Below are 27,124 nucleotides of genomic sequence, written 5' to 3' on the forward strand. Positions count from 1 at the left end.
TCACCTATTTTAGGATGCTAGTGGTAGCATTTGGGGGGCCTTTAGAGTAAAAATATGTGCACAGTTTCAGAAATAATATTTATAATGCATGAAGGACCCTTTCTTTTCTATTTCCTTTCAAATGTCAAGTTCTGTGTAAAGTACAGTTTAATTGAATATATTTTTGTGAAGTTGCATTCCCACTGACCCAAAGGTTTGTGACTGCTGCAAAACTGGAGCTGGATAAGCTACTGCCTCACACCTTGCGGTGGTGGTTAATAGCAGCCAAAGTGGGTGTGAAATAGTGTTTGAATAACGTCTTGCACCCATTTTACACTGGTACAAATGACACTGAAATAAGGCTGAGAGCAGCAGAGAACCAGGCTGTGATTAAAATGTTCAGTAGTTTTACTGTTGTGAATGACCTTTCCCAAGTCCTGTTGTTCCATTTCACTGCTCCAAGGCATCTTTTCTATTCATCTTGTTGTGCTTTGTGCAGCTTCTCCTAAACTTTTGACCAGCTGCCAAACGTTTTTTATCCATTGCAAGACATGAAAATATTTCACCCTTCCATTGAGATTCTTGCAGTATGGAGCCTAGTTTAACTTTCAAAGTCTCTAAAAGGAGGAGAAAAAGTTTAACTGGAAGTTTTTCTAGATTCTAAATGCATTCTCTGGCTCTCTTTACATGGTTTGAACATCACTATGCAACACAGTATGATTCCTCTATCACCTTCATTCTTTGCATTTTCAGAAGACTCAATCCCAGAGGGTTTAATTTTGGGAGTTATTCAAGCGATCATGACTTTCTCTCTTCCTCCAAATCATGTAAGATGATAATTCCAGCTCAGAGCTCAGGTTTCATGTGCTCTAAATATGTATGACGTAAATAATTCTTATTTAAACAAAAAAGAGTACCAAACCTCCACTCTTTACTACATTTGCCAAGTGGCTTCTTTGAGATCCTGACATGTTTTCACCTTTACTGAGGTCAGTGGCACAATAGGAGGATCCTCCAGAGTAGCTACAGGTGTGCTTTAGAGTTCTGTGTTGCAGAATTGCATCCAGACCTAATCACTAATTCATTTGATATAAAAATGCTGTCTGTTCAGAGCTGTAACTCACCAATGCCATTTTTAAAAACTTATTTCTCCATTTTGTCCCCTGTGCCTGGAAATTGTAGCTATGGCATTTTTGTTCTCTAGACAGTTGCATTACTTACTCCTATTCACTCCCTTTTCTTGAATTACCTTGCTATCTTTTCAAAGGTTGGCAAAAGATGTTCAGATCCCTAATTACATGCATTTAGATTTTCATACTTGAAGAAATGTAATCCCCCACCCTTTATGGTGGGGGCTTTTCTGCACTTCTCCCCTTGCATTTCTTCTAGACCATTACAGAATGATTCTAGGTGGGATGGGGAATTTGGCAGTTTTGATTCTTGCTACTATTTTATTTGTTTTTTAAATCATTCACATTTGTGTGTATGTATCAGTTTCCCTTCAGGAGATTTAATTTACATATGTTCAAAGCCTTGTGAGTCTGGAATCTAGATAAAATTACTGAAATAAAGCTGAAATTTAATAATATTGTCAATCTTCCTTGTAAGCTCAGGACTTCTACTGACAGCACTTTTAGTCTGATTTCATTCTTCTCTTCTAGGTTTATTTTTGATACAGTTGATACATTTCTGTTAGATTACAAACAGTATGCCAGGAAGATTGTGACTTAAATATTCCTTCAAAAGTGTGAACATGGTAAAAATCTGTCTTCATTGGTTTCATGTATTGATTGATAGCTAATATCTGTTCTTCTAATGTTCTTCTATTCTATAGGGAGTATATACAAACTGCATTGAAAAGTTTTACCTTCTCTTGAATTTCTCATTTTTATCCAAAGTTTCTTGTTTATTTACTTTGAAAAATGTTTTGCATACTAAAATCTGGTGTAAAGCTGCATTTCTTCTTTTTTTTTTTGGACAGAAGTCAGCCATGTGATCCATCTTTCCATGCAGACTCAAGGCAGGGAACCTCAGCCTCTTTGTGTCCTGTAGGGTGGAATCTTTGAGTTCCAAAATGTCCAGCCCAGCTTTTTGAATATGACTTTGGAAATTAATTTACCGATTTAATTTTTGGAAAAAGACATTATTAAGATAATTATTCCTGCAATAGTAGCTTTAAAAAAAAAGTTTCCTAAAGTTTCCTAACAAATATAGTCTTGTTTCTTTGAAATTAATAACTTTCATCTCCATTCTACATCTTAATAGAATCTTTTAATCATTTAATGAGCCACTAGTCTTTTAAAAAAATTGTATGCAAATCTATCCTGAAGTGTTTAAACCCTCAGGAGACACTAAAAGGATTCCTTTTTTTTAAACTAGACATTTGTGCACTGTTTCTCCAAGTGAAAATATATTAAATGCATCTAGGGTTTTTCCATCATCCAAGAGGTACATTTTTCTAGATTAAGTGCTTTTCTGAGTCAGGGCATCTGTGATCTTACAGAACTGAAGGACATGTCAGAAAGAGACAGCAAGTCTGGGACAGGCTATTCTGAGGTACTGGAAATATCCTGTGGACTCTGTGGCACTTCGTCTATTCAGCCCCCAAATTACACCTTCCTTTAGCCACTCCTGGACTTAACAGAAAATTTTCCTATGAACATACTCACCTGTGCTTCATTGGTGTTTGGATTAGGGGTTGCTTGATGCGTTTATGGAAGCTCTGCTGAAGATCAGGTGGAAGTTGATGAGCCTGATTTAGGTCAGGTGGTTCTTGTTGGAGTGAAGCATCAGGTGAGTGTAGTGCAGGGTCCTGGCTGGGTCAGTCACCGCAGCAGCTCTTGGTATCCACACCTCAGTCACTGTTTCCCCATCCAACTTCATTTTCTAAAGAACAAGGAAGTTTAGTGGACTACAGAACTGCATGCCTGATGGTAAGTGCAAATAAGAAGGACAATTTCTAAATCTTTGTGTGCACCTCATTGCCAATTAACGTGGCACCATAGCCTGCCTTTTTGTCTGTTGTTATCTGTGGATAGAAAACTGCTTATAAATGAGAGGTTACATTGTAACCTTTTGAAAATTTGTCTCTGATATCTTTAGTTAATATCTTTAACCTCAAATTGGCAACTGTGCTTTTTGTTATTTAATTTTTTATTACTTTTCTTTGTTTAAATCCTTATTATGTTTGGGAGAATAATATCCAGTAGATTGGGTAAAACTCAAGCAACTTGACAGTAATTAAAATGCAGATTTAGTTCTTCTGGAGTGTAATAGCTTTGAAGCATACCAAGGTCTGCTGAGGGAATCTGTTTTGTTTGTGTATCCTAATAGAACATAATGACTGCTTTCAAGCCATTATAGTCCATCATGTTAGTGACTCCATATGCTGGATATCCTTGTCAATGATTCCTCCTCTGGGAAAATGTACCCTAGTGATCTGGTACTCTGTGTGTGTGTATATATGCATATATATTTTACTTTCAAAACCAAAAGTCGCCTCACTTTTTAAATAGAGGTAATCTCTTTTATGGAACTTTGAATTTGGTTTGACTGTTGGTTTAATTTTCACTAAAAAGTGCAGCTTTGTGGAAACAAAGCTTTTCAATTATTTGAGAAATAAGTGAAAGTCAGCAAGAGCATAGGTGAGGTATAAGCCTCTCAAAGGTCTCTGTTTTATATGAAAAACATCTTTTTCATGACCATACAATGAGGAAGCTGCCCCCAGCCCCAGGAGCTGCTTTTTGCTGTTCTGTTAAAGACCTCTCTGATGTGAATGCCAGCCCCAGGCTGCCCATGGGCAGCTGCAATATTGAGTATAAATCAGCAGTTACAGGCTTAAACATAATACAAGAAAAATGTTGCACCTGGTTATCTTTAACATGATTCCCAGCTCCCCATCAACACAAGCTAGTGATGCCACCCTCCTTGATGAAGGAAGAACTGACTGAGTGACTTTTCCTGGATGTATCAGAAATGATCAAGCTAAAGAGCTCATATTGAGGCAGCATGGCCATGTCTGGACTGTAGGGCAGGAAGGTTTTGCTCTGCCTTCCCATCTGTCAGGACTGAGAGACAAGATGAAAGCTCCCCCTTTCTGTCCCACTTGCCTGTTACATTCCCATTGGAAACACTGAGTGGGAAAAGTAGGATTTATCTCATCTGAGTGTGGAGTCAGGACATCCCCCAGCCCTGGTGACATCCCAGGCTCCCGTGATGTGACGTTCTAAATGTCTGAAATGTACTGAGAGTATCTCCTTGTGGTGAAGGAAAGAGGTGGCAGAGTGGAGTGTTCCTGGCCTGGGAATCCCCCTACTGAATTCAGTTCTGAGTTGCAATGTCTTGGAAATACTCTAGGTTTATGATTAAAATGCTGACAGACCCTTTAACTTCAGCTATGGGACTGCTGTAATGCACAGACCCTGTAAATTAGAGATATAAAGTATGTGTAAGTAGAACCAATATGTGTCTAGATATTCTATTGCTTTTACAGCCCTTTCTGTACTGTTAATTTTGCTTTACACTGTGACAGTGATGAATTGATGTCTACCCTTTCCAACTGCCAGGTAGACTGTGTACACGTTTATTAAGATTAATTAAAAAGTAACAAATTGTAAAGTAATAACATTAACAACTACTGGAAAAAGTGTAGACGTTTTGACAGTCTTTTTGAATTTCATTAAAAGATGGTAGTGACAAAAACCCAAGAGACTATTTCTACTTTACTAAAGAAATAGGTCACAGATTCAATTACAGTCACTGAAGCATGGACTCAATCTATCATGGCAAATTAAGTACATTTTAGCAACCTACTTTCCTTTAAAAATTTTATAGACACTTTCACTGGAAGAAGAAAGACTATAGAAAAAGAAATTGCAAACTGAAGGGTTTTTTTTTTCCTCTATTGCTACTGAGTGCTTGGCTTATTTACCATAGGTGTAAGACACAGAAAAAAATCATTATGGAACGTCAAGATACGTAATCATCATTTCTCTTCCCATTTTTTGTCTTTAATTAATGATATATCATTTGTTCTTTGACTGGAAAGCATGGCTCAGATTGAATCCACAGTGCACCACTTAGAGGCTTTGTTCTCTCATTGAAATTGAAGGACTCATTTACTTAGAAAAATTCACTGCACAACCTTTATGTAATTTTGGCACAGATCCGTAGTGTTGGGCTGAAAATGTGTTGTAGTCCCAGTTCCAAATAAATAAATAAATGAAGACACATACAGCCCTTGGATGTGGTTTAGCTGAGTGCAAATATTGGAATGATGAAGCACTCTTTTGCCCATAGCAGAATTGATTTCATGTTGACAACTGGAATTTATAAAGATCCTCTTTCAACAGAGTAGCAGTGGCCATATTTGCTGCATTACTCCAGCTGCAACAAACCAGCAGCAGATACAAGAACTGATAAGAGAGATGCAATCTATTTCCTCTTTATACATAACCCCAGGTCTACTGTGGCACCCCTAGGAGATTTGCCCACTTTCATATATTACAGATTCAGTGGGCCTTTAGATTGTAGAAGCATTTTAGGGTTTTTAATTTATTTCTTTTTTTTCTACATCTGTAACATTTGACCATGCAAAAAAATCTGCCTGTTGTACAAATGAAACCAAGTGATGCTGATTAAAAGTAACACACTTTCCAAGGCAATGCTGATTAAATATGTGATCTTCTCAAAGTGCATTGGGGATGAAATGCCTTCCATTTCCAACAATGCTTTTTACTTACTGCTCAACAGTTTTTGCTGGTTAAATATTCAGGGCCAGATTTACCATCACACTATCTCACTGTAACACCAGAAAAGCAAACAGCAAGAAGGGATAGAAAAAAGATAGACCTGTGAATAAAGCTTTTGTTAAACTGATTTGCACCAAAACAGAGACCACATAAGTGTCTCATATCCCTTAACAGTTACAGTCTGACCACAATCATAAGCTCAGGAAGGATACTCCCAATGACAACCATAACTACATCAGCACAAGCTGCAGAAGGCTGAAAAGCACCCACTGCTCCATTAGTCATCAACTTCTGCTGTGCGCAGGTACCTCAGCAATCACGGGAATATTGGATGACAAAAAGCAGACCTGCTTTACTCTGTCAACATCAATATACTTATTTTCTTGTCAAAATTATGTTTCCCTTTCAAATGATTCCACTTGATTTCTATATTTAGAATACAATATTTAAGTAACTCCTATAATGGGTTTTCAAGTATGCTTGCTGCAATCCATTATTCAGAGAGAAGTGCTTGTGTTGCCAGCTAATGCAATGAAAAATGCTTTGCAGAAGATCCAAACCTACACAAAATTCTCCTTCTTTGGTAATGTTCTGGACTTGGTACTAAACCCCATTTTTCATTAACTTTCTTAATTTATTTTTTATGTAATGAGCATAATATTTAATTTTTAGCAGTATTACAAGAAAATCCTATAGGGAATAAATAATGATATTTTTAAAAGTTGAGCACATAAATTTTTGAAAACAGAGCAAAATAATAAAATAGCAAAAGTGTTAGAAAATGTGAAAAGCAAGTTAGATATGAGAGCTGCACTTCAGGAAGAGTCTGGAAGGAAGGAAGGAATCATGTTCAAGAGGAGATTGGAAAACAATTGCTGACTGAATTTGGGTGCAATGTGCCTGTCCCCTTTGAGTTGGAGAATGGAGATGGAGATACATCTCTGATAGTGGCAAGGACACATTAGGGACTGGAACTTAGTCATTGTACAAGTGAGAAGTAGAAAAAGGGAGCAGAAAGACCACATGAGAAAATTGCTTCATTTACATACCAGAGAGCTGTGCATGAATGAATACTAAAATAGTAGTTTGAAAATTCCTGCACCCAAAGAGTTATTTATGCATTCAACCTATCCCAAAAGGGACCAAAATGTTTAACATTTTTCTGAAAAAATATTTTTAGTACAAAAGGGAAAGTTTTAAAGATCTTTATTGCCTTTGCAGGCAGCTGTGTTTCTGTTGAAATGACTGAACATGAATCACAGAATGTTCTCAGAATGTTCTTAGTTAAAAGGAGCCCACTAGGGGTCATCCAGTTCCACCTCTTAAGTGAGTGACCCATGTGGGGATTGAGATTTAAGTTTGACTTAAAATATATCACAAATAAGTAAATGTGTATAAAGGTATTTTAGAGCTTGTTATCATTGGAGCTTAATTAAATAGATATTTCTTATCAAGATGTAGAATTCTCTCTAGCTTTAATACACTGTGGGCATTTCTGTGGCAGAGTGTTAGCAACTGTAAATTGCAAGAAGACATGAGCAGGATTCTTTCTGCTCGCTGTTGTAGCAGCATATTGAGGGAAGAAGTGAGTCTAGTAAAGCTCAAAACCATTTTATGAGGATCAGGGGGCTGACAGAGAACCAGGCATGATGTTCCAGGCAGGCAGTTTCTGACAAGCTCCTGCTGGATGTGCAGGACACAATGGAGAGCAGCTGAGCTGACTGAGCACTGCTGTCTTCTTCACCCTTGCTGGGGCTTTGGAGATGTTTCTGTGACAGGAAGAACAACTCATGTGATGGAAAGCTTTCCTTTTATCAGTAGTGTGTGTGGGGATGGCAATATGAGTAAGATGGCAGCAGTGTTGTGTGAATGTCAGTGCTATTGAGAAGTGGTTTTGAATGCATTACTTTGTGCTTGGCAGATGTGAAAGTCTAAACCTAGGTAGGCTTAAAGATGATGTCAAGTGAGGGAATCAACTGAAGACAAAGTATATTATTTACCCCTTATCTGTCCTTGTCTGTCCATTGCCATCAGAACTTGCAACTGATGTAATGGCTGAAATCTGCTCTTGTGTGTAGAGTTTCTGTAACAGGATGAAGCTTTTGCTGCTTGATCTGCCTGGAGAGCTGATATTTGCTTCTGCACCCTGTGCAAGAGGTGATGAGATGCTCTGCACTGAATACATTTGGGAAGGAGTCTCTGTGAGCAGAGCTACAGATGTTCTGGGATATATACTGGCTTTTAATGACTAGAATTATTTAACTTTGCTTTCTGAAGACCTAAATGTCTGCACCTGCCTGCCTGTTAAAAGCATTTCTCTCTTTGTGCAGTTCTGCAGGTGCTATTGGGGCACTTCAGCTTAAACTTGGAACTAATAGGAGCTGTTGATGTAGGGATGGAGCACTCTGAGCTCTGACTTCAGAATTAGAGCTGATTTGAGGATTTTCTGATCAAGTTGCTGCTGGGAAGTTCAAGTTTTCAAGATCTGTCTCTTTTAACAGCCAATCTGGAAAGCTAGAAAGGAATCAGCTTTATCAAGGGTGCCAGTAAAGTAATTCTATTATTGTAGTCTATCCAGTTTTATTATTGTTAAAGGGTAACTAGGACAGGGATATAAGAAACTGTGATTCTTTTGTTTTAAGTGGTGAAAAGTAAATAGATTTATTCATAGATTATGCAAAGTGCCTCTAAAAATAGTCTTTCTTCTAAACTGTCTTCTCTTGCTGTTTTGCATCTCATTTAAATAAGCACCTTTCACTGGAATATAGAAACATCCAAATGTACTGCTTTAAGTTTTCCTGTCCTTATATGTTAAGATTTGTTAGTTTTAGCACTTAATTGTAAAGAATATGTAAGGTTTAGAAAAACAGCTTGACAAAACCATGGCTCTAGTCTTGACTGATGACAAATGAGACATGCACATTTTTAGTCATAGTTAATAGCCTTGGGACTATTTACCTTCTTGTACTGTGCCTGAATGAGAACTGAAAGAGGTCTGTCATTGTCATCATGCACCAGTTGGCATTCAAAATTATTTTATACAAAAGTCCTTTACTGCCACCTCTGAGGAATTATTGAAATAGTAGAAAAGAGGGGGTAAAGCTACAACCCTCAGAAAACTACCAGTAAGAGGTGGAACCCATGACAGCAAAAATGGTTTTATAGTCTCTAATATATCAGAGGAATCTATGGGTGCAACCTTTTATTCTTACACCTCCACCTGAGTTGCAGTGTCATATTGGTGCATGAGGTTAAATTGCTAACACCTAAAATGCCCCCTGGCAAGTGGCTCACTGAAGCTGAAATTTGTGATATGAGTACATTGCTGTTTCTATGTTCCCAGTTAAAACAACTGAAGGAGAGGAACACATTAAATCATTAGGAGATCATCCTAAAGTCACTTGTGTGTAACAGTGATTGGTGCACTGAGAGGCCTGATTGGGATGTATGTGCCATGAAAATACTATTGATTGATTGGGGAAAATCCCTTTTGTTGGTTTAAACCACATTTGGAAAGGTACATGGAGTTATGGGACAGAGGGGGAACCTTCTAAAACAGTCACGGTTCACTTTAATCCAGCCTGGCTGTAGGGAGAGAATTCCTCTGAATGGGTCCTCATCTGCAGCATGCTCCCAGGGTGCTGGAAGTAATGCCCATCATTTGCTGTGGTTTCAGGGTTCTTGCACCAGGTATTTTAGAGCAGTCTGCACAGAGCATCCTGCCTTAGGCTTAGGCGAAAGAGGAGCTCCTGAAAAAGGGACTGCTCTGTATTGCAGCCATGTTTTTTAGCTGTTATCTATCGAGCATTTGGAGCACTTTTGCAGGAATTGGAATGGTGCCTTTCCCTAAAAGTCACAAGAATTTTCTTCATTCTTGTTTCCTGCTCTGTATGTTTTTCAGGATTTTAGCAGTGGGTGAGCAAGTTCTGGGTAGTGAGTTTTAGTAATGATTGCTTCTCTACATGAAACCCTAGTGCAGTGAGAAATGCATGTGGCGCATCCCAGGGAACAGGAAGATTCCAAAATCCTGGTACAACTGCATAACCAGAGCTACTACTAGGATTGGGAATAAATACCTTTCACTCTACTTGAGTGAACCAGAGACTCTTCCAAGTCTGATTCTTTTCACTTCCTGATTTGTTTTTAATGCTAGGCTTGGGAAATGTTATTCCAAAGAGAAAACAAGGTTTAATGGATTACAAAGAAATTTTTCTTTCTTTTTTTTTTAATGAGTCAATATTCTAAGTAAATAACACATACATATGCTTAATCAATGAGCCCATAAATAAGGTTTTCATGTCACACCGGAATAATTGACTCATTACTCGCTCCTGGAAGTCTGAGAATGAATTAGGTTCCAATAACATCAGTTTGCTGTCTCAGCTAAGTTAGCACTCTGAGCCATAAATAACTCCATGGTTTAGCATAAATTTATTTATTTTACAATTTATAAAGTGCTCTCATCACAAGGCGTCTTGGCATGTATACAAAGATAACAACAAAATAAGAACATATTGACTAGTTTCAACTGAGAAAACTCCTTCAACTTGTCTTCAATAAAGGTATATAAATCATCACCAACATCTCCAAGCAAAAGCATCAATAAACATATAAGCCTTGGACATTGCCCTGAAAGCCAATGAACTGGGGAGTCTGTCAGATCACCAGGGAGCATTTTCCCGGGTTAAAAATTCTCTGTCTGAGTCAGCCTCAGAATTGAAGCCCATCAGGTGATTATTTAGCTGAGCCAGTGGTGTTGTTGTGGTGCTCTCAGTGGCTGTGGTGGAGCTCGTGGGGACAGGCTGGCTGCAGCACAAGAGGGACCTGAGGCTGCAGAGCCCAACCCACACCTTGCTCACAAACGCAGCAAAGCTTGGCAGGAATTGCTATGTGGGAGCACACACTCCACATTGCCTGGTGCTCTGAACTCGAGGGAAGTTCTAGAAGAAATAAAGACAGCATCTTGTCTGGGGTTTGGCTGGAAGAGTGAAGGGAAGAGCTAGTGGAGTCTACCTCCAAAAGACTGCAGGAACTTTCTTGGTTGAGGGTGTGTGTGGTTTCTTCCTGAGTGCAAACAGAGCTGAGCCAAAGTCTGGGTGAGATGTGGTAACTGAAGTTTGGAAGTGTCTTCAGAGTTTATGTAACAATTTCTCACTCAGCCTGCCTCTGAAAGGAAAACTTGGAGCTGATTTTTCACTGAAAGGCTTTCTAATGTTGGGAAGGAGGTTCTTGGCAGATGATGACTTCACTTAGCCCAAATCCCAGGCAGAGCTCAGAACACTGCCATGAAGGAGTGCTGACAGCTTGTAAATATTTACAGCCCCTTCTCCCATGACCTGTGCCTGGACACCACTGAACCCTACTGGGCATTGGTATCACCACCTCCTCACCAACTTGATCCTCAGGTGATCTGGGGTGTTGTTTCTTTGAGCCTTTCTCCCCCATCCATCCCACTGTGCTGCTGAGAAGCTCTAGGACCTGTCCTGAGGGTGCAGTGAGTGCAGGTCCCTGCAGAGCACAGGCCTGGTGGCCAGCAGGGACCCAGCAGAGCTGCAGGTCCTTCCACTCTGCCCCCCTTCCCTGCTCCACCCTTACCACAGACAAACAGGGGCATGCCAACGTGTCCCCAGACAAATCTGTCATGTCAGAGCAAGAGATTTTCGTTAAATGACTAGACATAATTATTATCTATAAGTATAGGACATGCTTGCAGAAGATAATTTTTCTGAGACTTTGCAGTAACATTTGTGGTGTTTTTATTTACTAATTGGAGCTGAGGGCAATACTGAGGCATGGCAGGATTGTGAATCATCAGCATAAAACCCCCTAGGCTGGTGCCATCCAGCCTTGGCTCCAGCCCATCCCTGGCCTCCAGTTGCACGCTCCAAGCCTTGGGCATCCTCTGAGGAACAAGAGCTGAATGAAGTTTAGGGTGAGAGGATGTTACTTTTGCTTCTTAGACTACCTGCTGCCAAGGAAGTGGATAATCCATCTTAATTACAATTACTTGTATTCACAAAGTATGTGGAAAATTCACAGCAGCATAAAGATAGTCCATGAGACAGGGAAAAGATGCAGCCTAAATTTGCTAACCTGTTCACCTGTTAGGATTTTGTAGATGTTCCTAAAAGGAAGAAATAATGTGTAATTTGTGACATAACCCAGGAATTTAAAACTCTCCAGAGGCCAATTATAGAGATTTGGGTACTTAGACTGCAAGCAGCTTTCCAAGCTCCACCTGAGATTCTCCTCCTTTAAAAAGTCCTTGTGTACATCTTTAATTATTTTCCATAGAATAATTGACACAGTTTCTGTGCCTCATACATGCAATCAATGGCTTCTTCTAATGATAAGCTGAATATCATCACTGTATTATGCTTGAGAAATATCTGTAGGACTCTGAAATTACCTTTTCTCTGTTAAAGTTACTGATTTGATAACTCTTCAAAGCCCTTTCATAATACTGTTCTCATGCAACATGACAAAAATAGCCACTGGGTTTCTATTGAGGTCATTTCTATTTGTGGTCTGTTTGATGGTGCTTTTTGTAACTTAGTATGTAAGGGTCTTGCTTTGTGTCCAAGCTATGGCAACCAAAATATGGCCAATGGATAACAGGTGATCATACAATTCACTTTTCTGATAGGCAGGCTACTGTAAAAGATAGACACAATTTTTCTTTATGTATCAACTGACAACATAGATGACATGCCTTGAGTATGTAAACTGTGTTCACCTCCAAAAAAATTATTCATCATTAAGTAGAAGCCATGATAGCTTTAAAGTGGGTAGGCAATATAGAGGACAAGTCCTAAAATCCTTAGCTGTCTCCACAGCTTGGTTTCATCAAATATAAGAGGAAATGTAAATCTTTTTTGTCTTTATTCTGCATTTGGAGGGGTAAGGTTAATAAATAGTTAGTTTTGTTTTTACCAAAAATTCTCGAGTTAGGTCTGCTTGCTTGCTCCCAGGATGATGTTTGTGTGTATGGGAGAGAAACATAATTAGGCTTTGAGTTCTGTACAACATAATCCGTGGCAAGTATGAATGACATGAAAGGCAGCAGAAATTGCCTGGGAGGAGGCTGTTTTTGTTTGTTTTGAAAAAAAAGAGGTTGAAAAGATTCTTTCTGCAGCTGATGCAATCTGGCTGTGTTTGCTCTGAGCTACAGACACTTGTGCATCACAGCAAAGGCAATGGAAGGGTTGGGAAGAGGAGTGAAGGGTTAAATTCCACTTGCTGCAATACCTGCTTTTGATCTAAGCTTTAATTGGATGTGATTTAGAAAACTGCTGGCATCACATGGGATATTAACAGCCTTATTCTCCATGCTGCCTCTCCCTGAAGGAGCTGTTTTATTTCTGTTGGTTTTAAGACTTCACTTGCCCCTTCCTGTTTCAGTGAAAAAGCATTGAAGGGTAGGAGAAAAAACCCCAAAGATTAAAGGCAGCTCATTTTCCTTCCCAAGTGACATGGTAACTCCTAGAGGTGTTTGTCAGATGCTGGTTTCATGCACAGCTCACACAGCACTCATGCACACGCCCCTGAATGATTACATGTTATATAAGAAGGTCTGCTGTGCCTCCATTTCTTTTCCTTGGTTTACCAAATATTGGGCAGCAAAGGTGTAAGTTCTTTTTTCTTGTTGAGTCACCATTTAGTCACCCCTGGGCTAGAGAGATTTAAATATGTTACCACCCGTTGCAGATATTAAAGCTGGCGACTGCTCTTGACTAAACTTCATAATGCATCAATGGAAAATACAGTTGTGGTCAGCTCTTCCTCACTTTTTGTAACATTGGGGGTGATACTTGTGGTAGGAAGTTCAAAGAAAGTTCTGATATACAGGTTTATATTTTTGAATCTGATCTAATCACCACAGAAATAAATTTAATTACTAAATCAACGACTGTTTCTGGCAGCTCAGATCTTATGACACCATCTTGTGGAACAAGCTGAAAACAACACAAATGGTGTTATTTCAACACTGTATTTGTGTACAGTTATCCAACAACCAAAATACAAAGACTTGATGGATTTTTTTGTAGACAAAGTTGGTTAACGTCTACTTTAGTTCTGAAAACTCAATTCAAAAATACTTCTACATTTGTGTAACATGAACAATGATATCTGTCTCTATTTAAGTTCATACTGAACTTAAATAGAACCGAACTGAGTTTTTACTAGAAGCTGACAGGGAGATGTGGGATTTTCCTTCTGCTCATTTGAGAAAATAGTGTGAAAGTTCAAATCACAGAAGTTTGGGCTCCTGTATAAAAGAAAAGCAATTAAATATTGCTCTGAAGGTCTGAAATTAAAACCTATTACATGCCTGGTGACATAATAGTTCAAATTTCTTTCTGCTGGAGATTTTGTGGCTTCAATAGACATGGTCAGAGATGTCATCTGTTCAATGGGCAGATAAGGTTTTGTTTAGCTTACCTTTCTGTAGTTCCAGTGAGAAGTTTTTTCCCAACAGAGACCTCTGCTGAAAGCAGGAGCACAGGGCTCTCTCTGCAGGGCTGGAGCAGAGCAGTGGAGCAAAGCCCCTCTGAGCAGGGGCCCAGCTGTCAGTGAGAGCACACACAGGTCTAGTGGATATCAGAGCAAAGCCACTGCCTGCTCTTCCCTTCAAGAAAATAGAGGGAAATAATCATAATGTAGCTGAAAATCTTACTTTTCTCACTGTTTTAAAGGAAATGGGATATGATTGATTCATATCATGTCAGAGCCCTAATGCCTCAGCTGTAATTGGTGTCAGTGGATCCAGAGGGGGCAGTTTGCTTTTAAAAATAGAATTAGTAATATAGCATGTGACACAGTGCAGTTAAAAGATTGCAAAACCTTTTGCTTTAGCTGTACAGTTTTCATCGGGAAAAGAACATCTCCCAAAACAAGTGTAACATAAGCACAACACTGACATCTGGTGTTTAAATTGGATTTATTCCTGGGCAAGGTGAGGTTAGCAAGTGCTCCTTAGGGCTGGCAGGTGTCTGCACGCTGGGATACAGAGGTTCCTACAGAGGCAGATTAGTGCCTAACAGGTCTGGTGGTGGCCTGGTGTCCTCAAGGGCCTGCACCTTTGCTGGGAAGAGGCTCCTGGTGTTTGGAAAATTTGGCCTGCAAAACCTGTGCTTGCTAATAGAGGGTATGAAAAGCTTGTGGTGAGATCTGGAGGTCCTCACACTGATTCTGATGGATATTTGGGGTAATGAGGCAAAGGAGAGTTATTTCCAAAGCAAGGTTATACACCAAGTAACAAAAATTCCCAATATTATTTAAAATCTACTTAAAGATACTTTTTCAGTGAAAGATAAAACTTAGCAGCTTTTTGGTATGCCAATTTATCATTTTTGCAGTAATATTTATTTAAGAATTTAGAATACATTTTCTATTGAATTGACAGACTGACACATGCAGCGACAGTTCCTGTCTGACCCTGGCACCTCAGATAATATCTGCCATGTGTTTGCTGTATATTTGGAAGCTGACAGGTGGGCATGATCAGTACTTTGTGTGCCATGCAGTGTTTGCATTCCTTTTAGGGAAGATAAAATCTCTTCTCTTTTTTGCAACTATGTCTGATTCTTGGCTGGTTTTTGATTTTGTTTTTCCTTCAACCCCTGAAATAGAAAGTGAAATAGAGTGGAAGATACAGTAGATGCAGGAGGTACAGACTTGCTCAGCTTTGAAAAGAATAGTCAATTCTGTATTTTAGAATAGCCAGTTCTATGTTTTGCAATTAGTTTTCAGGTACAGATGAATTATTCATCCTTAGCTCTGTCACTTAAAAGGTCCCAAGAGAAGGAACAGAGGCCATTTCCCAGTGCCTTGACTTCAGGGATGGTGTGGCTCAGGAAAAGGTACAAGGCTGTTTATGAAAAAGGGTGTTGCTCAGTCTAGACTGAAGCTCAGTGGGGATCTCTTTGCTCTGTGATGACAACAGATGTGGAAACACCTGAAAAGATCCTGTTCATTTGTTGCTTCATCCAAACTGAACTCTATGATTCAGACTCACCCCACTGAAAGGAATTGAAGAGCTACTCTCACCCTCCCTGCCCTGTGGAGGGCAAACCTTTCTGTAATTGGCATTGAATTATAAAGCAAACCTCTACACAAGAGAGGCTCCTGTGTGTCTGAGCTGAGGAACAGCATTAAACATCTGCCAGTGAGTGAATGGAAGAGGTGCTGGAGGCATGCACTGATGAGCAGCATACCTTTTACAAGGGTCCTTGTGTTGTTATTATTTTGATCTGCAAAGTGGGCCATGCAGAGAAATGCCCAAAGTGAGAGAGGATCATTCAGCTCATGTCACTGAGAAAACCTAGGAGTCATTACTCTACCCCAAGCCTCTAAAAATAGAGATTTTAATTTGAATCTTCAGTCTTATTGTCTTTCCAGCTACAAGATTTTTTCTAATTACAAAGCCCATGTGGGCTCACCATCTCCTCTCACTGCATGGGGGACTTGTCTGCACTCTACATAAAAAAAAATCTGAAAAACAAGAGAAGCAACATGAAAAAAAGCAAAGCCTCCATGATAAAACATTTGAAAGCCTTCATGATGCACCTTGGAAGCTCAGAACAAAATAACAATTGTTATATTTTTGAAAATTACTAATGAATATAAAAATCTGGCAGAAAAAAGGAAGCCCTGCATTCCTCTGAAGGGACTGATGTGGCAGCTGGCCTATATACCCCACCCTATTTTGCTGAATTTTCATTCATTTGGAGTTGAGTCAAAAATGTTTCTTCCCTTACATTTAAAACAGCCACTAAGGATAATAAGGTTTTAGCTTAGCTGCTGTTGAAAGAGTTGATTTCATTGTTTTTCCTGATTTTCTGAGCATTTGCTTTGGGTTTTGCTGGTTTTCACTTTTGCACTGGAGGCTCACCCAGAAACAAATGGTGTTACTAATTCCAAAATGCATTTCTGAGGGCAAACCCAGGTGGGACTGGTGGTCCTTACATGGGTAATAGAGAGCATCATTGTACTCCTATCTCAAACAAGAATTCATAATCAATGTGTTCCATGGTAATCCCAACCCTTGCAAAAAAGGCCTTTCAAAGTTCCTCGGTGCATATTGTGGTAAAAAAAAAATCCCATTTCCTGATCCTCCAGACAGTCTGGGGGGCAGAGGTTGAGGGAAGTTAGAGCCCCTATATATTTCTTCTGCTAAAATAAATCCTAGACCTGTTGTAAAGGACAGAAAAAGACTATATCTTTTGTAGAAGACACACAATAAACCTATGAAAATACAATTCACAAATTTTTCATCTTTAATTTGATTAAAATTCAAACTTTACCTCTTGTTGCAGGCCAATGGAGAGGCTAGAATCCATGAAATGGGGCTGAACAAAATTTTGATACTCCAAATCTTAAACCAAAACAAATGCTTTTTGTAAAATATATTTAATGAGAAACAGCTGCAACAGAATTCACCCACTAGCACTAAAATATCAAATATGGATTACAGGAATTACAGAAAAGTATATTCACAGCAAAGGACTCTGCAGCACGGTGCTGTGGGTGGAAACACATTATCACTTTCTTCTCTATGATTTGATACAAAGGAGCTGAAGTCATGGCTAAAAAATTCTCAAAATGATTCAAGATGTAGCTACTGCTTTGGTGTATTGGTACTTCTGAGTGTCTGTGTAGGGCAGAAAGAGGAAAAAACAAAGAGAAATAGTGTAAGAAAGGATGCTTATGTAAGTACCAGCGTATATCTCCTCTTTATAAGTGTAGAAATTCCTCCTTAGACTGTGTCTAAATCTGGAGCCAGGCTAGAAATATTTTTTAATTAATATTTCATCCTATTACTTCAGTAGAAATACTTCTACAAAAAGTCCTCAAGGGAATTATTCCTCTGCATTACTTTCCAAATGCCCTGTGTGCATCATCTGACTCCATCTACTGATTCCATGTGGCTGCCAAGGTCCCCTGGAGTAATTCCAGCCATTCCAAAGCTGCAGAATTATCTGCAGGGCAGCAGGGAGGCTCCTGCAGCAGAGCCACTGTCAGGAGATCCTCCCTTCCCACTCCAAGATTCCACTGAGGTGTCATTATATTTAAGCTCTGAATTCTTCTGGTGCAGCAGGATGCTTTTGTCGCTTCATATGCAAATGGTACAGAGAAAAGGAAGGGGATCATTGTTTATTTGCTTTTGGTTTTTATCTTCCAGCATCTTCTCCTTTGATTGCAATAAAATGTTCTGAGAAGTGAGTTGAAAACATTGTGATACATAATTTTAAACGCTCAAGAAAAATATTTTTCATCAATTTTTACAGTAGGAACATAAAGTGCCATTTGAAGTAATGGATCACAATCTCAGTGTTATACAGATGCATTACAGAAAGCATCACTCTCTCATCAGTGTGACAAGGAAAGGTAATAACAATAGGATTTGGTTTCTGTATCATTCAAAGGCAACAACTACTGTCTCTCTTTTCCCATCTGTGTACTCTGGAGTTGAAAATTAGATGTTCAGGGACCGAAAATGTTGTCAAAGGTAATGAGAGCTCTGCAGGCAAGCACAGGGTTTGTGTTAAGGGATGAGTCACTAATCTGCATAGGAACGGCAGAAGGAGGGGGCTGAGGTACTGACTACTCCTGTTTGAAAAGCAGCTCCCAGACTACTTTCAATGTCTGAAAAAAGGTATTTTTTGAATGCCCTCAAGTAAGGTCCCAAGTTCTCCAGTTCTTTTGTCTAGGATAGATGGCAGAGCAGATTTAATTTTTCCCCCCCTCTTCTAGGGAAAAATAGAACAAGAAATGTAAAAACACATAAACAAAAGAGGGGCACATAGAATAACTTTTGAGCTTAGGGAAAATGAGTATTTGCTCAATATTTTAAATTAATCCATTTTCTCAGCATGTGCTTCTTGTAAATATTCTAGAAAATTAATTTACTGTCAGAAACTTTTGGATAAATAGTCAGCTTTAAGTAACTACTAAAACATGTCTATGGAAAGTTAAAATTCAAATTTATAGTATTATTTATGCTAGAAATATAACTCTAGGATCTATGTTCATCCAACTAGGAAAACAGTATGCTTAATCTAAACAGTTCCAATCTTGAGTATTTATGATTCACAGGCCAAAATAAAATAAGAAGTGCTTCTTTCACAAATGTTGCTCACCAGATCCATTGCATCCTGCAATATGGCAGGGGAGCAGCGGGATCTGGGGCACTAAGATGCATATCACAGGTATATGTAGCACTTTGCATATATATCTATTTTATGCTTTAGATGCAGAAGCCATTAAACACATATGCATATTGCAATGCATTTACATTGCATATAATTATATTCAACAGTAAAAGACCTAATATTTCATAATATTGGTAATAACTGGAAGACTTAAGTTAATGTTGTCCAACCATATTTAATGGATAGACATACATACATATATATTAATATGTGAGCCTGGGGATGGAAAAGCGCTAATGAAGCAGCTGAGTTGGTTCCTCTGCTGTAGACAGAGTGTAGTGAGTGATCTCCCTTGATACCAGCCCTGCTCCTCTCTCTAGGTGGAAGGCCTGTTTCACATTCAAACACTTCTCAGCTTACTATTTATATGCTTTTCTCTTATTTTTCACCCTAGCAGTACTCTGAGCAGTAGTTCATTCATTCTAATTTAACCCTGTTCTGTTCCTTGTATACAATGTTTGTCACTTATTCAAGCAATATTTTGTGCTGCTCATGCTCTGGCAACTATTACAGCCATCCTGCAGAGCTGGAAGTGGTGCATGGCTCTCTCTACAACCCCACACCCTGGTTTAAATCACTCCATGGCTCTTCCAGCCACCATTGGTACCAACACTGAAAACCTCTGGCAGGCAGCAGCCATTGCAGGGTTTTTGTTGGCACTCACAGCAAAAAAATGAGAAACCGTGAGAAATGACAGTATCAAGAGTGTAAAAATTAGGTGGTGTCAAATTTGAATCTGTAATCATCTTCTATGATGAAATGGAAAACTATAGTTTTTATAAGTATTTTTCAGAATTCATATACAACTTCAGAAGCACTGTTCACAACTGTTTTTTGCCTTTACAGTGCTAAACTATCCTGCAACTTGTTTCTTCATTAATCTGTGTTCCCCATTGTTCTGCATTTTTAATGTAGAAATGCTAAATTCTTTTCCACAGTATGTAAATTATTTCCAGCTGCAATTGCTTTATTCTTGTCTGTTGAATTTTTTGGTTCTCTATAGTTTACCTCAACTTGGTGACTATTACATGTTAATCTACTTCAATGTTTAAATTATTAATAGTACACAATGAAGCCTTTTTTTGGTTAAGTACATTAGGTACCTTTGCACAAAGTAGAAGATCAATAAAAAAAGAATCTGCAGACTATTTTCAGCTTATATTTCACAAATAAAACATTGATGTTCCCTTTTAAGTTGTCCATCACTCATCCAGCAGGTTTTGCAGACAGTAACAGTTCGTTAGTAATTTCAGGAGGGGAAGATGTATGATGTTGTAAATATTTAAAATCAAATTTGAAAAAAAGGACAGAGATGAATGTGATCAGAGTAACACAATGCTGAAGGCAACATTTTCAAAGCAGCTTGGTAGGTATTGTTTTCCCTTGTAGGTGGCAGTATTGAAAAGGAAGTTAAACTGGGGCTAGAGCAGGGAACCAAAACACCCTGCCTGAAACTCTCACCAAGCTGGAGTTTGAAGAACAGGATTACAACAACCAGATCCAGGCAGGGTGAATTTAACTGGGGTAGAGCTTAACACTTGTTAATTTTAGCCAAAGGTGGATTTTCTTAATTTTAAAAAATGCTGTAAAAATTTAATATGTCACCTGAAATGTGGCCCTGTGCTCACAGGCACATTGCAGGAACTGGCTGCTTTACAGTGGGTAAGGTTTGTAAATGTGATTTTTACTTGAGAAATGTGAACCTGAATGAGTATTTTCAAAACCCCTGGCAATTTCTGCTGGTTTAGTATTTAGTATCCTTGACTATATATTTCTTTGGCACATAGCACAGAGGGTCTCATTTACAATTAACTTATTAATTTTATTCTTTGTCCTGCTCTAATAGTAAAGAACCTGCCCCGTGTCCAGCCAGGGCTGTTACAGTGCTCATTGCTGAGCTCTGGGAAAGGCTCTGAGGAACTCAGTGCTTTTTAAGATCAGCAATTGCTGACAGGGCTTTGGACTTGTTTCTCTCTGGGCATGGCAGTCTCAGGTGCTGAGCACCAACATCAAAGAGTAAATACTGAATTTATGTCTTTAGCTCCCAAATTACTTTGAATTGCTTCCCAGCATTCAGCTGGTGCCCCTTCATTTACTGCCAGGAAATGCCATACCTGAAGGTCTTTGATGCTATTATTAGTTGATTATAAATTAATAAATGAAAAAGCACAAACTTTTAGACAATACATCAACTCAGCCTAGAGAAAGATGACTGAGGGAAAACCTCATTGCATTCTCCAAGCTGCTCCTGGGGCAAAAGGAAGGGCAGACATTGGTCTCTTCTCTCTGGTGGACTCAAGTAAATGGCCTGAAGTTGTGTCAGGGGAGGTTTAGGTTACCAGGATATCAGGAGAAGGTTTTACCCAGAGAGTGGTGAGGCACTGGAAGAGGCTCCCCAGGGCACAGCAGGAGCCTGGGGGAGCTCAGGAGGTGTTTGGCCAAGGCTCTGGCACAGGGTGTGACTTGGGGTTGGTGCTGGGCAGGGCCAGGAGCTGGACTCAATCATCCTCCCTCCAGCTCAGCATATTCTGTGGCTCTGTGAATTCAGGAAGTGTTTTGAGTCAATTAATTTAAAAACAGATTGTAGGATACAGTGGCATCTGAAGCTCCTTCACTCACTTTGCAATGACATACTGCAACAATTGGCATAGCAGTAGCTGAAATGTTTTTATTATACACTGTGCTGAGTTAGCATTGGAAATATGAATTCGATCATGCTGAAATAAAAATAATTGGAATAATCAGGTTACAGAGAATCACTGTTGGTTGTTGATCAGTGACCAGTGATAAGGGTCACCAGGCCTTGGTTGTTGCTTTGTTGGTTTTTGATCAGTGACTGGTGATAAGGGTCACCAGGCCTTGGTTGTTGCTTTGTGTCTGTGCTGGAGGGGTCAGACCATGGCCAGCTCAGGCTGGGAGGGCCCTGAGGAAGTTCTGAGTGCAGGTCTGGCCCAGAGCACTCAGCTCTAGCCTTGGCCCTGATTCCTTAGGGCTTGGTCCAGCTGGGCCTGTGAACCCCAGGGTGGGCACTGCCAGGCTCTGGGTGCTGCCCCAGCCCACCCTGTGCCCACGCTGCTGTCCTGGGAGCCCAGGGCCTCTTCAGGAGAGCTGCTCCCCTGCTGGGCAGCCCCCAGCACACATTGCTTTTTAATAGCTTTTTTTCTGGAATTTGCAATGTCAGAATTGTTTGGATGCTAAACGGGTATTTTCCAAGTACCGGTTTGAATAGATTTATATTTGATTTTCTATTCCTATAAAGTAAATCTCAAATTGTAAATTTTAAAATCTAGGCTTCGTGTTAGTTGGACTACAGCATAATCAAAATATTTTTAGACTGACCTATCCTTTACTGTTGCATTTAAAAATAAGAAATCCAAATAAGGTGTGTTCATCACTACTCTTTTGCTTCATTATTTGTCATATATTTTTAATACATAAGTGACATCTGATGTATTACTTAATCAAGAGAAAAAGAATTATACCTTGCACATAATCAGTTATTTTTGCCATATCAAAAAAATTAGACTAACAGATGAGGAAAATAAATAAGATGAACTTTAAAAATGAAAATGCTTAGCCTTTGGAATTTTAGTTGACAGCTTTTGAAAATTAAATTATAAGTCAAGTACTGATAGGTTTGATATCTTCTTTGCAGCTTTGCAGATGATGTATTGCAGCTTTAATGGAATATCATTTATCATCTGATAATAACAAATGTAGTATTTCTGAGCTTGTCATCTCTTCTGTGATGACAAATAGTCCAACTTGTAGCAGTGATAATGGGATTTTATAATGATCTCTCCATACTGACTCTGCTGTGGCACAAGCTATTTTACTCTAAATCTCAAAATACCTATTTAGAGATAGATTGCAATAGTCAGGTTCTTCAGACCTGCTGGTGCTCCAAAAGTTGCATTTACCTGATTGATTTTAAAGTTTGTTCCATTGCGTTCTGGTTTTTTTTTAATGATAAAAGTTGTCTAGATTTACTAAGCAGTATGTTTATCACAATTTTCTTTGTAACAAAACTCATATGTAATAGTCCAGCAGCAGACGTTTATACCAAAGTAACTTGCTTTATACCAATGTCTGAGAAGAAACAGCGGCTTGATGTTATTCTATTAAAAAGCAGCCAACTGCATATTGAAATTTTATCAATTTATTCACATAATTTAATGCCCTTAAAGGAAAATCTTTTTTACTTGGTTGTATTGTCTTTATCTTAAACCATAAGCCATTTTCATTAATGAAAATGACTTCTGTAATACAGCTGCCTTGGTGTGTCTGTCCAAAACATCTGATTCTTTGAAAGCAGCCCTGACTTTTAAGGGACTAATAGGCAGAGTTTTAATTTACTTGAGCTTGGTAGTTAAACTCTTCTTCAAAAGAATGACTGCAAATGGAGAAATGATGAAGAAAAGTGGGTATTGTTATATAAGATGCATTTAAAAAATAACTAGAATGTCTACTTCTTGTAGTCAAGTTTCTATGCAAATTCTGGAGTAATTTGAAGTACCCTAATATTCAGATATCAAATATAACCTTGATGCAAGTAATTTTAGCAGAATTTCTTCATGTTGTCCAGATGTCTTGCCGTTAAACACTTTAAGAGGGCAACTTTAAACACGTGTGATCAGAAATAGATTTTTCTAATGACTTCCAATCTGAAGATAGTAAAATCTCAGTCTGAATTTCTCAGGCTTACTTTTGTGGGCTTTGTCTTCCATGAACGTTTATTCATACAAAGCTATTTCAGAGACATTTATGAGAAGTTTAGGGGGAGATTTGAACTTTTTTTAAAAACCAAGAAATTTTTTTCCTCTTCTCCAGTGTAGTTCACTGAAATAAGAGAGCTGCTTCAAGGTTGCTTTAATTGTCTGGCCTTGTCATGTGCTGCTTCTGATGTTTTTTGTGCAAGGGAGTCCCGTTGGACAGGACCCCAAAGCCTCTGTTCTGGGAGCAGGAGAGAGCTGTTGTTGAGCTCTGGGGGTCCTGCCTGGGGCCCTGTCCCAGCAGCTTCCCCCAGCCCCAGGGCCAAGTACAAACCTTCTCCCCAGATGTGCCTGAGAGGGCCTGGCTGATAAATTCCACCATGGTGCTGTGTGGACAGGTGAGAAATTACTTTGGAGACCTTGGAAGCATCACAGGCACTCTGTGCATCCCCAGGGCTGGCTGGAGCCAGGATTCACAGTTCACAGGATTCACAGTTCAGGACCTTTCTCTGTGGCACTGTGCTATTAATGGTGTGACATTGTCCTCTGAGCAGAACAATGCCCAGTGTGCCGCACCTTGGGGTGTGCATCCACGCTGCTCACAGCTGGGAAGCAATACAAGTTTTATGCAAGCTGAATTCAAGAACTAAGCTAACCTACAACCACAGCAAATCATATCCATTTTGTGCTTTATAAGCTGCATTGTTTTCCTGCCTGCATTTCCAGATGATATTAAATCTTAAATAAAATTAATCCCAGATAGTCCTTTTTATTATTGCTTTTATTTTTGAAAAGTTTTGGGAGTTTCCAAAGGGATGATATGTAATCAAAGATTTGTAGAAAACAGTCCAGTCTGCTGAAATATGAAATTTTAAAATTCTCCTCTTACAGAAATCAAGACATTTAAGCATCTTTAATCTAGCAAACTTCTTTCAAGTCTCTTCCATCCCATCCTTCTGAAAATGTTGCCTGAGTAATTCTATGTCTATACAATATTCTAAGGATATTCAAGGATATATAATAGAATATATATTGTCTATACAGTGATCTATTCTATTCTAAGGAGCCAAGTATGTGGATAATATATATAGCATTATATTATTAATTATATTAGCATTATAGCAGTATATTTAATACTTTCAGTTGAGCATAACTCCTGCTCATAAACTCATCCATGTTTTAATGTAAATTGAAAAAAATTATAAACCCATGTAAATAATGTAATATATATCTACCGCTGAAAAATATATAGAGAAGAAAAAAATACCACTTCAAAATACATTTTGTATATTTTATTGAGACTCTATAAAGGCAAAGTAAGGGCATGCTTTGAAATGAGGTGTAGAATTAAGCAAATAAATACCCTTTCTTCTCTTTCCTTCAAGTACATCCAAAATGAGCACACAGGATTTTCCTTTTAGCATCTAAGTAGTGACATAAAATCTGAAGACTGGGGGAATTGACTTAAAGATAAAAGATGGAAAAGCTGGAAGTGTAGAGGCTGCCTAAGCAGTGATAGAGAGGGTGTGATAACCATCTACAAGAGGATGAGAAGTGTTAACACCAAGGCAGGAGAGGAATTGCTGGGTAAGTGAGGATGCTACTAGAAGTTACAGGAAGATATTTGAAAAGGTAAAGTTTTGGTTGATTATCAGCAAGAAGCTCCTGACAGTGTTATACATCAGTTGTGGGAAAGTGTCTGAAGTGATCTCCCTTGGGGTACAGATAGCCAGAGTGGACAATCCACAAGATGATTTAGGAATAATCCTGCACTTGTGCTCAGGCACTGAGCCAAAAACTGATAAAGGCTCTTTGACACTTTCAAATTCTCTGACTCTTTGTTTCTAAAAGTAATGCTTGCTGGTGAAAAGGAAATCACCAGATTTTATATCCACCCAAGCAGTTTTGTTATCTAGGAACAGATCTATCGACTGCAGTCCTGCAGATGAGGAGCAGTGCCAAGAGTTTCCTACCAGGGCTCAACCTGAAACAAATGACTGATGTCCAGTGCTAATCATTCCCTTTCTGTCAATTCAATTGCACATTCCTCTTTTAATGTGATCTAACCCCTGCAGCAAGTGAGATAGTGTACATCACTGCTGCAGTCAGCCTTCCATTCATCACTGGGGAAAAGGCACCACTGCCTCCTCTGCTCCAGAGCTGGGGATCCTTCAGCCAACCCAAAAGGCCAGGATAGAAATCAATGAAAGCAATTTGAAGTTTGGGGGACAATGTGTAAACATCTAATCTGAATTTTATGGAAAAAAACATAAAAACAAAAGAAAGGAAGCAGACAAAAGCAACACCAAAAACTGGTAAAAGAGCACATGGTGATAAAATATGAAATTCTCCTGTCACTACCACATCCCTATTTAGCAGAATATTTTCTGAAAATATTTGACAAAATCTATTGTTCTCAAGATCTAAATATGGAGTCCTGCTCTCAAGTAAATCCATGTAAGCACTTCAGGGAAATGGAGCTGAAACTTAAGTAATTTCTGCAGACTTTTCTAGGAAAATCAGAAAATCATAGGTAGGAGGTAGTTGCTTAACTTTAACAGAGCAGTTCCCAAGGCAGCTCCTCAGAAAATCTCTTACATGTTCTATGTTTGTTTTATTCCATCTTGCCTTCAGTTGCTAAGATCTCCGCAGTGGATAGTTTTGAAATCTCCAAGCTATATTTTCTTATACTATAGTGTTCATAATAACTGTTTGTGTGAATAAAAAAAAAAATTGAAATTATTGAAGTTACTAGATTGCGTGTGATTTAAGAGCAATAATTTTTTTTTACTTTTGAGGGTAAATACTGCATCAATTTAATATTCATGAGCACAAAATCATCATGTTCTGGGTGGTAGATGTGTTTTTTCTCCTGTTGAAGTGAGCTCTTCTGAATGTAGGCTCTGACCAATGCAGACTCATCTTCTCTCCTGTAACTTTGTGGGATCTCTTCTAGAGCTTAACTGCCTTCTAAGAAATTATTGGATAACTTAATAAAAATTAAATGGCAGATTTGTGTATGTGACAGGCTCTATGAAGGATTGTGTCTTAAACTGCAATTTTCAATTTGACACACACTATTAAACACAAAATTGAATGTCATATGTAATGGTCATATGGTTACATTTTACTATTAAAATTATCTTTGTGAGACAAAATTAAATTTCTTTTAACTGAAATGTATAAAAAAATAAATACCAGCTGGCTTGATTAAAATAAGTATCTGTGATAGTCTTTCGTTACCTTTATCAAAGAGGTGATTTTCTATGCAAACAGATGCTTAGAACTGGTGAATAATGGCATGAAATTTATAAATTGTGAAATGATTCAAACCACTATTGTGTTAATGCCCATTTTATCAGGTTTTTGATTTTAAAAATTTAATATAGTTTTGCTTCTGAGTTGATTGTAAATACATCTTTCTTCTTTCTAGCAGGTAGGGATTTCTAATTAAGTTGCTTCTCTATAA

Source organism: Melozone crissalis, unplaced genomic scaffold (genome assembly GCF_028551555.1).
Source record: "Melozone crissalis strain CALT ecotype California unplaced genomic scaffold, PUWL_Pcris_2 ptg000007l_1, whole genome shotgun sequence".
Taxonomy (NCBI): Eukaryota; Metazoa; Chordata; class Aves; order Passeriformes; family Passerellidae; genus Melozone; species Melozone crissalis.